The sequence below is a fragment of the Anolis carolinensis genome, unplaced genomic scaffold, assembly GCF_035594765.1.
Source record: "Anolis carolinensis isolate JA03-04 unplaced genomic scaffold, rAnoCar3.1.pri scaffold_14, whole genome shotgun sequence".
Lineage (NCBI taxonomy): Eukaryota > Metazoa > Chordata > Lepidosauria > Squamata > Dactyloidae > Anolis > Anolis carolinensis.
The window spans coordinates 404,195-417,081 of record NW_026943825.1 but is presented as its reverse complement, the minus strand read 5'-3'; the positions used below and the strand labels follow the sequence as shown (position 1 = coordinate 417,081).

Here is a 12,887-nt window from a genome sequence, read left to right as displayed (position 1 = left end):
CCGGAAAACATGCAACAACCCTATAGCCTGTTCTCCGCCCACAACAGTCTGAGGGACCGTGAACCAAATGTTTGGAGATCCTGACTCTAAAGTCTGAAGAGAGGCTCTTCTGGAGAGTGTGTGGAAGCCCCCAAAGTTTTGCAGCCGGGTATGAGGAGGGGTGTCTCTCCGTATGTCTCTCTGCACATGGCTCCGTGGTTGCCGGGAAGGGAAGCACGTGAGGCAGACAACCCAAAACCAGCTGCCTTGGGGTTTCCCTGTTGATGTTGTTGCTGCTAAGGAAACCACCACCGCAGAGAGCCAGCCGGCCGCAAGAGGAGCCTCTGACTCACCCCCCAGCCCATTCATTTCGGCACAAGGGCTGGGCCTGGGTTATTTTCAAGCGCACTGCTGATTTGCAAATTGGGAGAAACCAAGGAAGAAGAAGAGGAAGGACGCGGTCCTGGGATGACTGGACTCCCTTGGGATTTCCCCAGAGTCCATCTCTTCGACTGCATGGCCCATGGGGCTGAGAGAAGCAGGAGGAAGGACCCCCGCCGGCCAGGGTTCCCTGTTTTCCTCTTAGACTTGCCTGACTGTGCCTGTCTGGTCTCTGCTCAGGAAACAGAGAGCAAACACCATTCCTGTCCCTACACCTTAGGGCAGGGGTCCCCAAACTAAGGCCCGGGGGCCGGATGCGGCCCTCCGAGGTCATTGACCTGGCCCCCGCCCTCAGTTTTATAATATAATATATTGTATATACATATAATATTAATAATATTATAATGTAATACAATATAACACTAATACCATATAATAATATTAATTATGTATTCTATATTACATATAATATTACTAATAATATTACCGTATAGTGGTATAGTTCAGTATAGTAATATATAATGCTAATATTGTGCTATGCTAATAATATAATATATTGTACGTACATATAATTTGTAAGCCACTCTGAGTCCCCTTTGGGGTGAGAAGGGTGTGATACAAATGTAGTAAATAAATGCAGTAAATAAATAAATAATAAATACATAAATTTTAGACTTAGGCTCGCCCAAAGTCTGAAATGACTTGAAGGCACACAACAACAACAACAACAACCCTAATTAACTTGACTATCTCATTGGCCAGAAGCAGGACCACACTTCCTATTGAAATCCTGATAAATGTATGTTGGTTAAAATTGTTTTTATTTTTAAATAATGTATTGTTCTTTCATTGTTCTTGTTCTTGTTGTTGTTGCACTACAAATAAGACATGAGCAGTGTGCATCAGAATTTGTTTGTATTTTATTTTCAGATGATAATCTGGCCCCTCAACAGTCTGAAGGATTGTGGACCGGCCCTCGGTTTAAAAAGTTTGAGGACCCCTGCCTTAGGGGTTGGGTTTTTGTTTAATCAAGTTCCATACAACAAACAATTTTGTATTTGTGGAGCATCAGAGGTGGAGGATATCGCTGTATAAGAAAGAGAGAGACTAATGGTTCGGGCCATACATTATTCACAAAACACACATATTAAAACTTCATTTTTGTTGGCCGGCCAGAATCCTAAAATAACACACAAAACAGCCCTTTTCCTATTCAAAGCAACACAGCCGAGAATTGCATATTTGGGATCAATTGGGGTAAACCAGGGGTCCCCAAACTAAGGCCCGGGGGCCGGATGCGGCCCTCCAAGGTCATTTACCTGGCCCCCGCCCTCAATTTTTAATATAATATTTTTATATCAGTTTTAATAATATAATATATTGTATATACATATAATATTGATAATAATGTTATGTTATACAATATAATACTAATAGTAATACCATATAATAATACTAATTATATGTTATATATTACATATTATATACAGTAGAGTCTCACTTATCCAACACTTGCTTATCCAACATTCTGGATTATCCAACGCATTTTTGTAGTCAATGTTTTCAATACGTCATGATATTTTGGTGCTAAATTTGTAAATACAGTAATTACTACATAGCATTACTGGATAGTGAACTACTTTTTCTGTCAAATTTGTTGTATAACATGATGTTTTGGTGCTTAATTTGTAAAACCATAAACTAATTTGATGTTTAATAGGCTTTTCCTTATTCCCTCCTTATTATCCAACATATTCGCTTATTCAACGTTCTGCTGGCCCGTTTATGTTGGATAAATGAGACTCTACTGTAATAGTATAGTGGTATAGTTCAATATAGTAATATATAATGCTAATATTGTGCTATGCTAATAATATAATATATTGTATATACATACAGCTGCTCTGAGTCCCCTTCGGGGTGAGAAGGGTGGGATATAAATGTAGTAAATAAATGCAGTAAATAAATAATTAATTTTAGACTTAGGCTCAGCCAAAGTCTGAAATGACTTGAAGGCACACAACAACAACAACAACAACAACAACAATCCTAATTAACTTGACTATCTCATTGGCCAGTAGCAGGCCCACACTTTCCACTGAAATCCTGATAAGTTGATGTTGGTTAAAATTGTTTTCATTTTTAAATATTGTATTGTTTTTTCATTGTTGTTATTGTTGCACTACAAATAAGACATGTGCAGTATGCATAGGAATTTGTTTTGTTTTTTTCAAATGATAATTTGGCCCCTCAACAGTCTGAAGGATTGTGGACCGGCCCTCGGCTTCAAAAGTTTGGGGACCCCTGGGGTAAACTGTGGAGGTGATGCAGATAGTTGACCTGAACGGGATCTTGTTAACAGCTTGTTTATTTTAGCTTCTTTTGTACTGCGGGTCGTATGTTGTATGTATGTCTATGTATTAAATGTTTTGATACGGCCAATGGGCTAATCAATTAAATGTGATGATGTCTTCCTTGTGGGGCGTGTGCCCAGCGAATGGCAATCTCTATCGAGTGTTCATAGAATCACAGAATCTGAGAGTTGGAAAAGACGGCATGGGCTGTGTAGTCCAAACCCATTCTGCCAGGCAGGAAAAAGCAGAATCAAAACTCTAATCAATGACTTCTAAGGAACCAACAACTGAATGAATAACTGTGGTTGACTTTCAAATGCTGTGCTAGGGAGTGTCTGCACATGACTGGAGGGAACGTGTCCACACAGCTTGACAAACTCTCAGCAACTCAAGAGGAAGTTGTTCTTCCCAACGCTAAGGCGGAGAGAGAGCTCTTTCCAAGGGAAACATGGGAAGCGCACAGTGTTGTGCAACTCATCCCACAACATCTCTGCATCTTGTCTTGGCGAGTGCCTACACGCTGTGCTGCGCCATGCCATGTTCCAAGGGAGGCTGGGCTGGCGGGGTTGTTTGTTTGTTTGCTTGTTTGTTTTTACAACCTTTCCTGGAACACAACAACAAAATCACCACACAGGCATTTTAGACACACACACACACACACACACACAATAAGAGGAAGTCACACATCAAAAGGAAAGCATCATCAAGAGTTACTAATCTCGCGAATAAAAATGGCAACAGTCTCGCAAAAGGATGCCTCAGAGTTGTTCAGAAGGCATGGAATTTTGGAAATATTGGAAATAAATAAATAAATACATTCTGGCCACGAAAGCCTTCAACAACGCATTAAAGATTAAAGCTGCCTTTCACTGAGAAACGGAGGGTGACAGGACAGCGGGAGGAAGGGGTTTTCTTAATTCCTGACGAGTGCCATTGATAGAATGCTCTCGTCACGGACTGGACTTGGTTTGGGAAGAGGCCCAACAGCGCCGAGTCCAAGCCAGGAACGTGGCCTGTGGGGTCTCCTCCGGGGAGGGAATCCTGGGGTCATCTTCTCCCCCCGTGAGAGCATTGCTAAGCTGTGCATCTTGTTTGTTCTGGTCATGGGCACATCTCAGCACTTAATCTAAGCCAAGGCGGTGGAAGGGAGGGCGCGTTGTGCAGGCGGGCCTTGTGATTCTCCCCTTCGGTGGCATTTTTGGGGAAGAATGAGTCACATCCCTTGGAGTCCTCTGTGCGGGCGGCTCCAGTGAGCCATCCCTGCCAGATGTGTGCATGTCTGCATGTGCAGAAGTGGCAAGGACTGGGCCCAGGAGAGGCCCCGCAGACCCTGCTTTCTGACCCACGTTGGTCCCGTCTTTTTCGACGGAGAGGCCTCTGTCCGTCATGGAAACTCACGGATCGGAGGCCAGAGCCGAGGCCTGTTTCCCGTTTGCGGCTGGAAGGGATCTGGGGCCTGTGGCTTTGGCTCCCCTCCTTCATTCGTGTAAAGATACAGTTGCCCTATTATTAACTAATATACAGAATAAAAGAATGGTAACAGACAAATTATAATCCTTACAGGCGCATGAGTAATACACAAATACAAACTGTTTTTAACTTACATGGGACTATGATAAAGTTATCTAAAGTGTGAACCACAATACACAGTTGTTTACTCCTTTGACCATGCATTTCTAAGACGTTTATCTATGTGGGACAATACTGGAATTTAAAGTGTTGTACTCAGTTATTGAACAGACTTATTTGTTACTGAAAAAACATACAAACATGAATATAATGTTTGATGTCATGCTATAAACAGTTTGTATTTGTGTATTACTCATGCGCCTGTAAGGATTATCATTTGTCTGTTACCATTGTTTTATTTTGTATATTAGTAATAGGACAACTGTATCTTTACACTTCTTATAGATTTCTGTGTACTTTAGTGTCCCCTCCTTCATTCCTCTCTCTTTGGCATTTATTCCTCTCAAAAGAAGCCCTGCATCGGCAGCCACCCTCTCCCCGTGTTCCTCACGCTTTCTCTTTATGCTTCTATTTGGGGATGGCACAGCATTCCGTTTCAATGATAAACTTCCCATACTAGTCTTAGGGTCCACCCCCCCTTTTAAGGTTTCTCCCCCATGATCTCATAGCACTTTAACCTCCACCATGTTTACAAGTCTTACTTAGTGCACTTTTGCCCAGTCCATTTTTATGATTCTACTGCTGTATTTTAACCTGTGTTTTATTAATGGTTGTCATTTTATTTGTGTCTTTTAAATTTTTCATTGGCGTTGTTGTTCGGTTCCTGATGTTATTGTACTTTTGTTCTACATTTGTAAGCCGCCCCGAGTCCCCACGGGGAGATAGAGGCGGGATATAAGAATAAAATTATTACTATTATTATTATTTCAAAGTCAGAATCGTCCGGGACAATTTTATACATCTGAAGATGCCATTGGCCACAGATGCAGGACAAAGGTCAGGAGAGAATGCTGCTGGAACATGGCAACCCACTGTTTCTGCAATGTTTTGCAGACAAATTCTAACAGGTGGAATGGGGCAAAAGTTATGCGATAGAACCCATTCGGAGTTGTGTTCAAAGAGCCTCAGAAATGTCTATCCCAATGTAGGAAGGTCCCTTGGAGAAAGCCCCTCTTTGGGAGTGTGATTCTGTAGAAGGTTCTGCAAAAGCCAGTCTGAAATCTTTACAGGGACCGGACAAAGTGGCCCCCGTGGTCTCCTTAAAGGCCCAGAGCCTGGAGGAGGATGGCCCCGTGACCATTGAGAAGCATAGAAGAATGATCTGGTGATGTTTGGGCCTGAGAAAGGACTGGGTCGAGAGCGTCTTTGCGTCTTTCTGAGCTCCGTTTCCTGTTCCAGCCGCAAAGAAAAAGCCACTGGAAAGAACAGCCTTATAAGGGAAAAGAGAGAGAAGGAAAGAAGGAGAGCGAGAGAGGGGCGGGAGGGGCACCTACATACATACGTATAGGGCCCATCCAACAAGGCCAGCCAATGGGGTCATAAACCACAAATATAGGTGTTTGTTTGCCGAGTGACTTGAAAGGACACCGAAAGGCAGTGCAAGTCCGGTTTGTTTCCTCAAGGGATAAAAAGTAACGGCTGTTTGGAAACGCTGTCACAAGCAGCGAGGACAAGTTACTTTTTCGATACAGATTATGTGACACTGTTTCTGGACTGGATCACAGGGAAGTTCTGCAACATTGTGACAAACAAGGAATCCCGTCTGGTTCAAACAACTTCCTTCTTCCCTTCTTTTCATACCGTGTTTCCCCGAAAATAAGACAGTGTCTTATATTATTTTTTGCTCCCAAAGATGTGCTAGGTCTTATTTTTAGGGGATGTCTTATTTTTCCATGAAGAAGAATTCACATTTATTATTGAACAAAAAAAATGAACATTTATTATATACGTCATCACAAACCAACATAACCAAACTAGACAAACTATGACTCCTGTCAAGAATTTCTTGTTACTACTGTATAAATATAAATAATATAACATAATATAAATAATATAACATAATAATATAACATTTTAATATATTATTACCATTATTTCCATGTACAACTGGTATGTACATTTACCGATCCTGCGAGTTCTGGTGTTTTGTTTGGCGGGCACCGGGCATGCTTCCAAACAAAAACTTTGCTAGGTCTTACTTTTGCGGGAGGCCTTATATTTAGCAATTCAGCAAAACCTCTGCTAGGTCTTATTTTTGGGGGATGTCTTATTTTCAGGGAAACAGGGTAGAATCATAGAATCGTAGAGTTGGAAGAGACCTCATGGGACGTCCAGTCCAACCCCATTCTGCCAAGAATTAGGAAAATCTTTGAGTGCTTTGAATGCGATTTCCTGCTTCTTGGCAGAACGGGGTTGGACTGGATGGCCCATGAGGTCTCTTCCAACTCTACGATTCTATGATTCTATGATACTAAATCTCATTCAAAGCACCCCTGACAGATGGCCATCCAGCCTCTGCTTAAAAGCCTCCAAAGAAGGAGCCTCCACCACTCTGCGGCAGAGAGTTCCACTGCTGAACAGCCCTTCTCACAGTCAGGAAGTTCTTCCTGATGTTCAGGTGGAATCTCCTTCCTTTCCTGTAGTTTGAAGCCATTGTTCCATTGTGTCCTAGTCTGCAGGGCAGCAGAAAATAAGCTCCCTCCCTCCTCCCTAGGACTTCCCTTCACGTATTTGTACATGGCTCTCATCATGTCTCCTCTCAGCCTTCTCTTCTGCAGGCTAAACATGCCCAGCTCTTTCAGCCGCTCCTCATAGGGCTTGTTCTCCAGACCCTTAATCATTTTAGTCGCCCTCCTCTGGACGCTTTCCAACTTGCCAACATCTCCCTTCAATTGCGGTGCTTAGAACTGGACATAGTACCTATATACATATATATATAATATAATTTACAATAATATATAATATTATAATATATTGTATATGCATATAATATTAGTAATATTATTTTGTAATATAATGCTAATAATACAATATAATAATGATAATTATATATTATATATTACATGTAATATTTATAATAATATTACAATATATAGATATAGTACACTATGGTAATTTATTGCCAGTATTGTGCTATGCTAATAATATCATATTGTATGTAAATTTAATTTGTAAGCCGCTCTGAGTCCCCTTCGGGGTGAGAAGGGTGGCATATAAATGTATTAAATAAATAAATGAATAATAAATAATAGTGGGATTCTAGATAAAGTGGTCTGACCAAGGCAGAAGAGAGGGGAGCATGACTTCCCTGGATCTAGACACTATACTCCTATTGATGCAGGACAGAATCCCGTTGGCTTTTCTCGCCGCTGCATCACATTTTTGGCTCATGTTTAACTGGTTGTCCACGAGGACTCCAAGATCCCCGTGGTTTTATTCATATGTCTTTCTCACCAAGTTTTAATTTAGTGTTCATGTGGCCTGCCCTGGTTTTTATTGCTTTTTCTGAATTTTGGATTGTAATGTATGTTATTATTTATTGTATTGTTAAATTGTGTTATGATATGTTGTTTTATATTTTGTCATATTGTATGGTTTTGGGCATGGCCCCATGTAAGCCGCCCCGAGTCCCCGTTGGGGAGATGGTGGCGGGGTATAAATAAATTATTATTATTATTATTATTATTATTATTATCTTTTTCACATGTACTGTTGTCTAGCCAGGCATTGTCCCCCATTCTGTATCTTTGCATTCCATTTTTTCTGCCGAAGTGGAGTCTCTTGCATTTGTCCCTGTTGAACTTCATTTTGTTAGTTTCGTCCCATCTAACAGATCGTTTTGAATTCTGCTCCTTTCTTCTGGAGTGTTGGCTCTCCCTCCCAGTTTGGTGTGCCTGCAAACTTGATGATCGTGCCTTCTAGAACAAAACCAGGCCCAGGACGGAACCCTGCTTGTGGCACTCCACTCGTGACTTCTTCTTTTTATGAGAATCCAGCCTAGTCCTCTTTTTCTTGTCTTCTGTCAAGTTGGGTTTTTGCACCTTTAGCATTGGTAGAATGGTAAAGGGCGGCTGAATGCAAGAGACTTCACTTCGGCAGAAAAAATGGAAATCAAAGATACAGAATGGGGGACGATGGCTGGCTTGACAGCAGTGTGTGCGAAAAAGACCTTGGAGTCCTCGTGGGGAACAAGTTAAACATGAGCCAACAATGTGATGTGGCTGCTAAAAAAGCCAATGGGATTCTGTCCTGCATCAATAGGGGAATAGCGTCTAGATCCAGGGAAGTCCTGCTCCCCCTTATTCTATTCTGCCTTGGTCACACCACGTTACCTGGAATCACACTGAGTCCAATTTTGGGCACCACAGTTGAAGGGAGATGTTGACAAGCTGGAAAGCGTCCAGAGGAGGGCAACTAAAATGATGAAGGGTCTGGAGAACAAGCCCTATGAGGAGCGGCTTAAAGAGCTGGGCATGTTTAGCCTGCAGAAGAGAAGGCTGAGAGGAGACATGATAACAGCCATGTACAAATACGTGAAGGGAAGTCATAGGGAGGAGGGAGGGAGCTTGTTTTCTGCTGCCCTGCAGACTAGGACGCAAGGGAACAAGGGCTTCAAACTGCAGGAAAGGAAGGAGATTCCGTCTGGACATCAGGAAGAACTTCCTCACTGTGAGAAGGGCTGTTCACCAGTGGAACTCTCTCCCCCGGGGCCGTGGTGGAGGCTCCTTCCTTGGAGGCTTTTAAGCAGAGGCTGGATGGCCATCTGTCGGGGGTGCTTTGAATGCGATTTCCTGCTTCTTAGCGGGGGGTTGGACTGGATGGCCCATGTGGTCTCTTCCAACTCTACTATTCTATGATTCTATGATTCTATGATTCTATGAAGAAAGACAGGCTTCCTGTGATTACTGTCAACAGGGTGGCAGATAATACAATAAAGTCTGACTTGGGAAAGAATGAGATTTTCCTTTAGGTGATCCCACTGTAGCTGTGTGTGCTTATGTTGGGTAGTTGAGGTAAACTGCAACATTTAGAATCACTTACTGAACATCTTAGAAGAGCAAATCAAAAATAAAGAAAGGGCGAAAGCAGATAAGCTTGTCTCACCAGCTCCTCTGGCATGTTGGAAAAGTATAGATCTGTAAGTTTTGTTACCAACATCTTAAGCACTTTGGCCCAGGTTTCTCCTGATTTTATCGAAGATTTTATCTTTTGTTCTGATATGTGATTTTTATGACTTGTTTTTTATTGTTTTTAATCTGTTTTATGGTGTTACTAGCTGTTCCCGGCCACGCGTTGCTGTGTTGTTGTCTGGTGGTGTTGGTGAGAAATGGTTGAGGTAGTGGTGGTATTGAATGTCTGTGGTATGGTTGTCTTTATGTTTAGTATGCACACTGAAGTGGATTATATGGCAGTGTGGACTCAAGATAATCCAGTTCAAAGCAGATAATATAAGATTCTAAATGGGTTATATAGCTGTGTGGAAGGGCCTTGAGTCTACACTGCCATATAATCCAGTTAAAATCTGATAATCTGTGGAAGAGGCCTAAGTGAGGCCTAACTGTGCCTGTCCCCTGGGCTGAGTAGGTTGCTAGGAGACCAAGTGGGCGGAGCTTAGCTTTCAAGCTGGCAGCAATTGGATAAAAACTGTTATTCCTCTCCTTGTAATTAGGACTTTATTTTTCTTTTCTTTTTGTTGTATCAACCTTGAGCCGCGAATGATGGGTTGTGTTGTCAAATTTCGAGGTTGGGGGGCCTGTAGTTTTGTCCGCTGCCCTGATGCCATTACTCTTTTATATATATAGATTTCATTGTTGTTGACTGGGCTTGACCCCATGTAAGCCGCCCCGAGTCCCTTCGGGGAGATGGGGCGGGGTACAAAAATATTATTATTATTATTATTATTATTATTATTATTATTATTATTATTATTATTATTATTTCCAGGATGAGAGGGTGAGGAGCACCCTTTGGGTCCTGCTGTCGAGCCAGGCATTCTGTCTCTTCCTTCCTTCCTTCCTTCCTTCCTTCCTTCCTTCCTTCCTTCCTTCCTTGCCTTCCTGAAGCCTGGAAGCAGACCACCCAACCACCCAGCTGCCAAGAGATGCCTCATCCTTTCCGTCCCTGCCCCTTTAATTGGCACTAATGGCTTCGGCTGGCTTCCTGCCCCAGCCGATGATGATTACTCAGGATTTGTTTTCTCTTCTCTGGGAGAACTTTGCCAAGGGCGGTGGCTCTTTCTCCGGCAGACTGGAGCTTCTCACCTGCACCAGGTGCGCCAAGCCTGCAGGTAATCCTGCAATGGGGATGAGGCTCCGAAATAAATCTATCTATCTATTTATTTATTAGTGACATTTACCCTATATACTCGAGTATAAGCCGACCCGAATATAAGCCGAGGCACCTAATTTTACCACAAAAGAACTGGGAAAACATTGACTCCAGTATAAGCCGAGATACCAATAAAATTACATTATCGTATATACTCGAGTATAAGCCGACCCGAATATAAGCCGAGGCACCTAATTTTACCACAAAAGAACTGGGAAAACATTGACTCCAGTATAAGCCGAGATACCAATAAAATTACATTATCGTATATACTCGAGTATAAGCCGACCCGAATATAAGCCGAGGCACCTAATTTTACCACAAAAGAACTGGGAAAACATTGACTCCAGTATAAGCCGAGATACCAATAAGAATTACATTACCAAATATACTCGAGTATAAGCCAACCCGAATATAAGCCGAGGCACCTAATTTTACCACAAAAGAACTGGGAAAACATTGACTCCAGTATAAGCCGAGATACCAATAAAATTACATTATCGTATATACTCGAGTATAAGCCGACCCGAATATAAGCCGAGGCACCTAATTTTACCACAAAAGAACTGGGAAAACATTGACTCCAGTATAAGCCGAGAGACCAATAAAATTACATTATCGTATATACTCGAGTATAAGCCGACCCGAATATAAGCCGAGGCACCTAATTTTACCACAAAAGAACTGGGAAAACATTGACTCCAGTATAAGCCGAGGGTGGTAAATATCAGAAATAAAAATAGATACCAATAAAATTACATTCATCGAGGCATCAGTAGGTTCAATGTTTTTGAATATTGACATAAAGCTCAAATCTAAGATAAGACTGTCCAACTCTGATCAGATCATGATTCTCATCTTCTTCAATGTAAATGTGCTTATGTATCCTTTGAATAATAATAGAGTAAAATAATACATGTAATAATAATAATAATAAATACACGAAAATAATACATGTAGTAATAAATAAAAATAATAAATATAATAATAATAAGATCAGAATAAAATAATAAATGTATTAATAATAAAAAAGTAGAGTAAAATAAATGTAATAGTAGCAACAATTATAGAGAAAAGTAATAAATGTAATAATACCAGTAATAATAGAGAAAAATAATAAATATAATAATGCCAATAATAGAGAAAAATAAAAAATGTAATAATACCAATAATAGAGAAAAATAATAAATATAATAATACCAATAATAGAGAAAAATAATAAATGTAATAATACCAGTAATAATAGAGAAAAATAATAAATATAATAATACCAATAATAGAGAAAAATAAAAAATGTAATAATACCAATAATAGAGAAAAATAATAAATGTACCATATATAGATAGATGATTGAGGGAGAAAAAGACAGATTTATCATAGAACTCCCATTGTTCGTTTACACAGAACGAGAAACTTTCTTCCTCGCTCCCTAACCATGCGTGACTCATTCCTGCCGTGATGCTGGCCAGATATTAGATTACTGGCTCCTGAAAAAAAAGTGTGTGTGTGTGTGTGTGTGTGTGTGTGTGTGTGTGTGTGGCTTGTATGTGCGGCTCTGTTGCGTGGCAACGGGCGTGACTCACTGCCGGGAAACCGGTCTGGGTTTTCCTCTGTCTCTCCAACTTGAGGCCTGTTTGGTCTCCTTGGAAGCACAAGCCACGCTCGTGCAAATGGGAAACAGCTTCGGACTGGGGGTTGTTGCGTGTTTTCCGGGCTGTCAAGCAGCATTCTCTCCTGACGTTTCACCCATATCTATGGCAGGCATCCTCAGAGGTTGTGAGGTATGGAGCTGGGCTGTCTGGCCATGTTCCAGAAGCAGCATTCTCTCCTGACGTTTCACCCATATCTATGGCAGGCATCCTCAGAGGTTGTGAGGTATGGAGCTGGGCTGTCTGGCCATGTTCCAGAAGCAGCATTCTCTCCTGACGTTTCACCCACATCTATGGCAGGCATCCTCAGAGGTTGTGAGGTATGGAGCTGGGCTGTCTGGCCATGTTCCAGAAGCAGCATTCTCTCCTGACGTTTCACCCACATCTATGGCAGGCATCCACAGAGGAGGTGAGGTATATGCCTGCCATAGATGTGGGTGGAACTTCAGGAGAGAATGCTGCTTCTGGAACATGGCCAGACTGCCCAGAAAACACACAACAACCCTGGGATCCCAGCCCTGAAAGCCTTCCAACAACATGTTGTTGTTGTTCTTGTTGTTGTTGTGCCAATGGTCCAACCTCATTATTATTGTATTGTCGATGACCTTCATGGCCGGAATCACTGGGCTGCCGTGAGTTTTCCAGGCTGGAAACCATCAGGGCCAGCGAACACCTTCTAACAAAAGATGCTTAAAATTTTATAGAATGTGATTTTATTTTGTAATGG

At 41.6% G+C, this 12,887-nt stretch overlaps 1 protein-coding gene across 2 annotated transcripts in view; it reads left to right on the top strand.

Annotated features, from left to right (window-relative positions):
- The window catches only part of lmna (lamin A/C), a 72,393-nt gene that overhangs the window by 11,247 nt on the left and 48,259 nt on the right, over positions 1 to 12,887 (top strand). The window contains exon 1 of one of the 2 annotated variants that reach the window (XM_062965047.1): positions 10,418 to 10,470. The exons of the other annotated variant lie outside the window; for it this stretch is intronic. The gene's annotated coding sequence lies outside the window, so the exon portion shown is untranslated. Of the gene's footprint in view, positions 1 to 10,417; positions 10,471 to 12,887 lie in introns of those variants that run through there. 2 annotated transcript variants of the gene reach the window in all.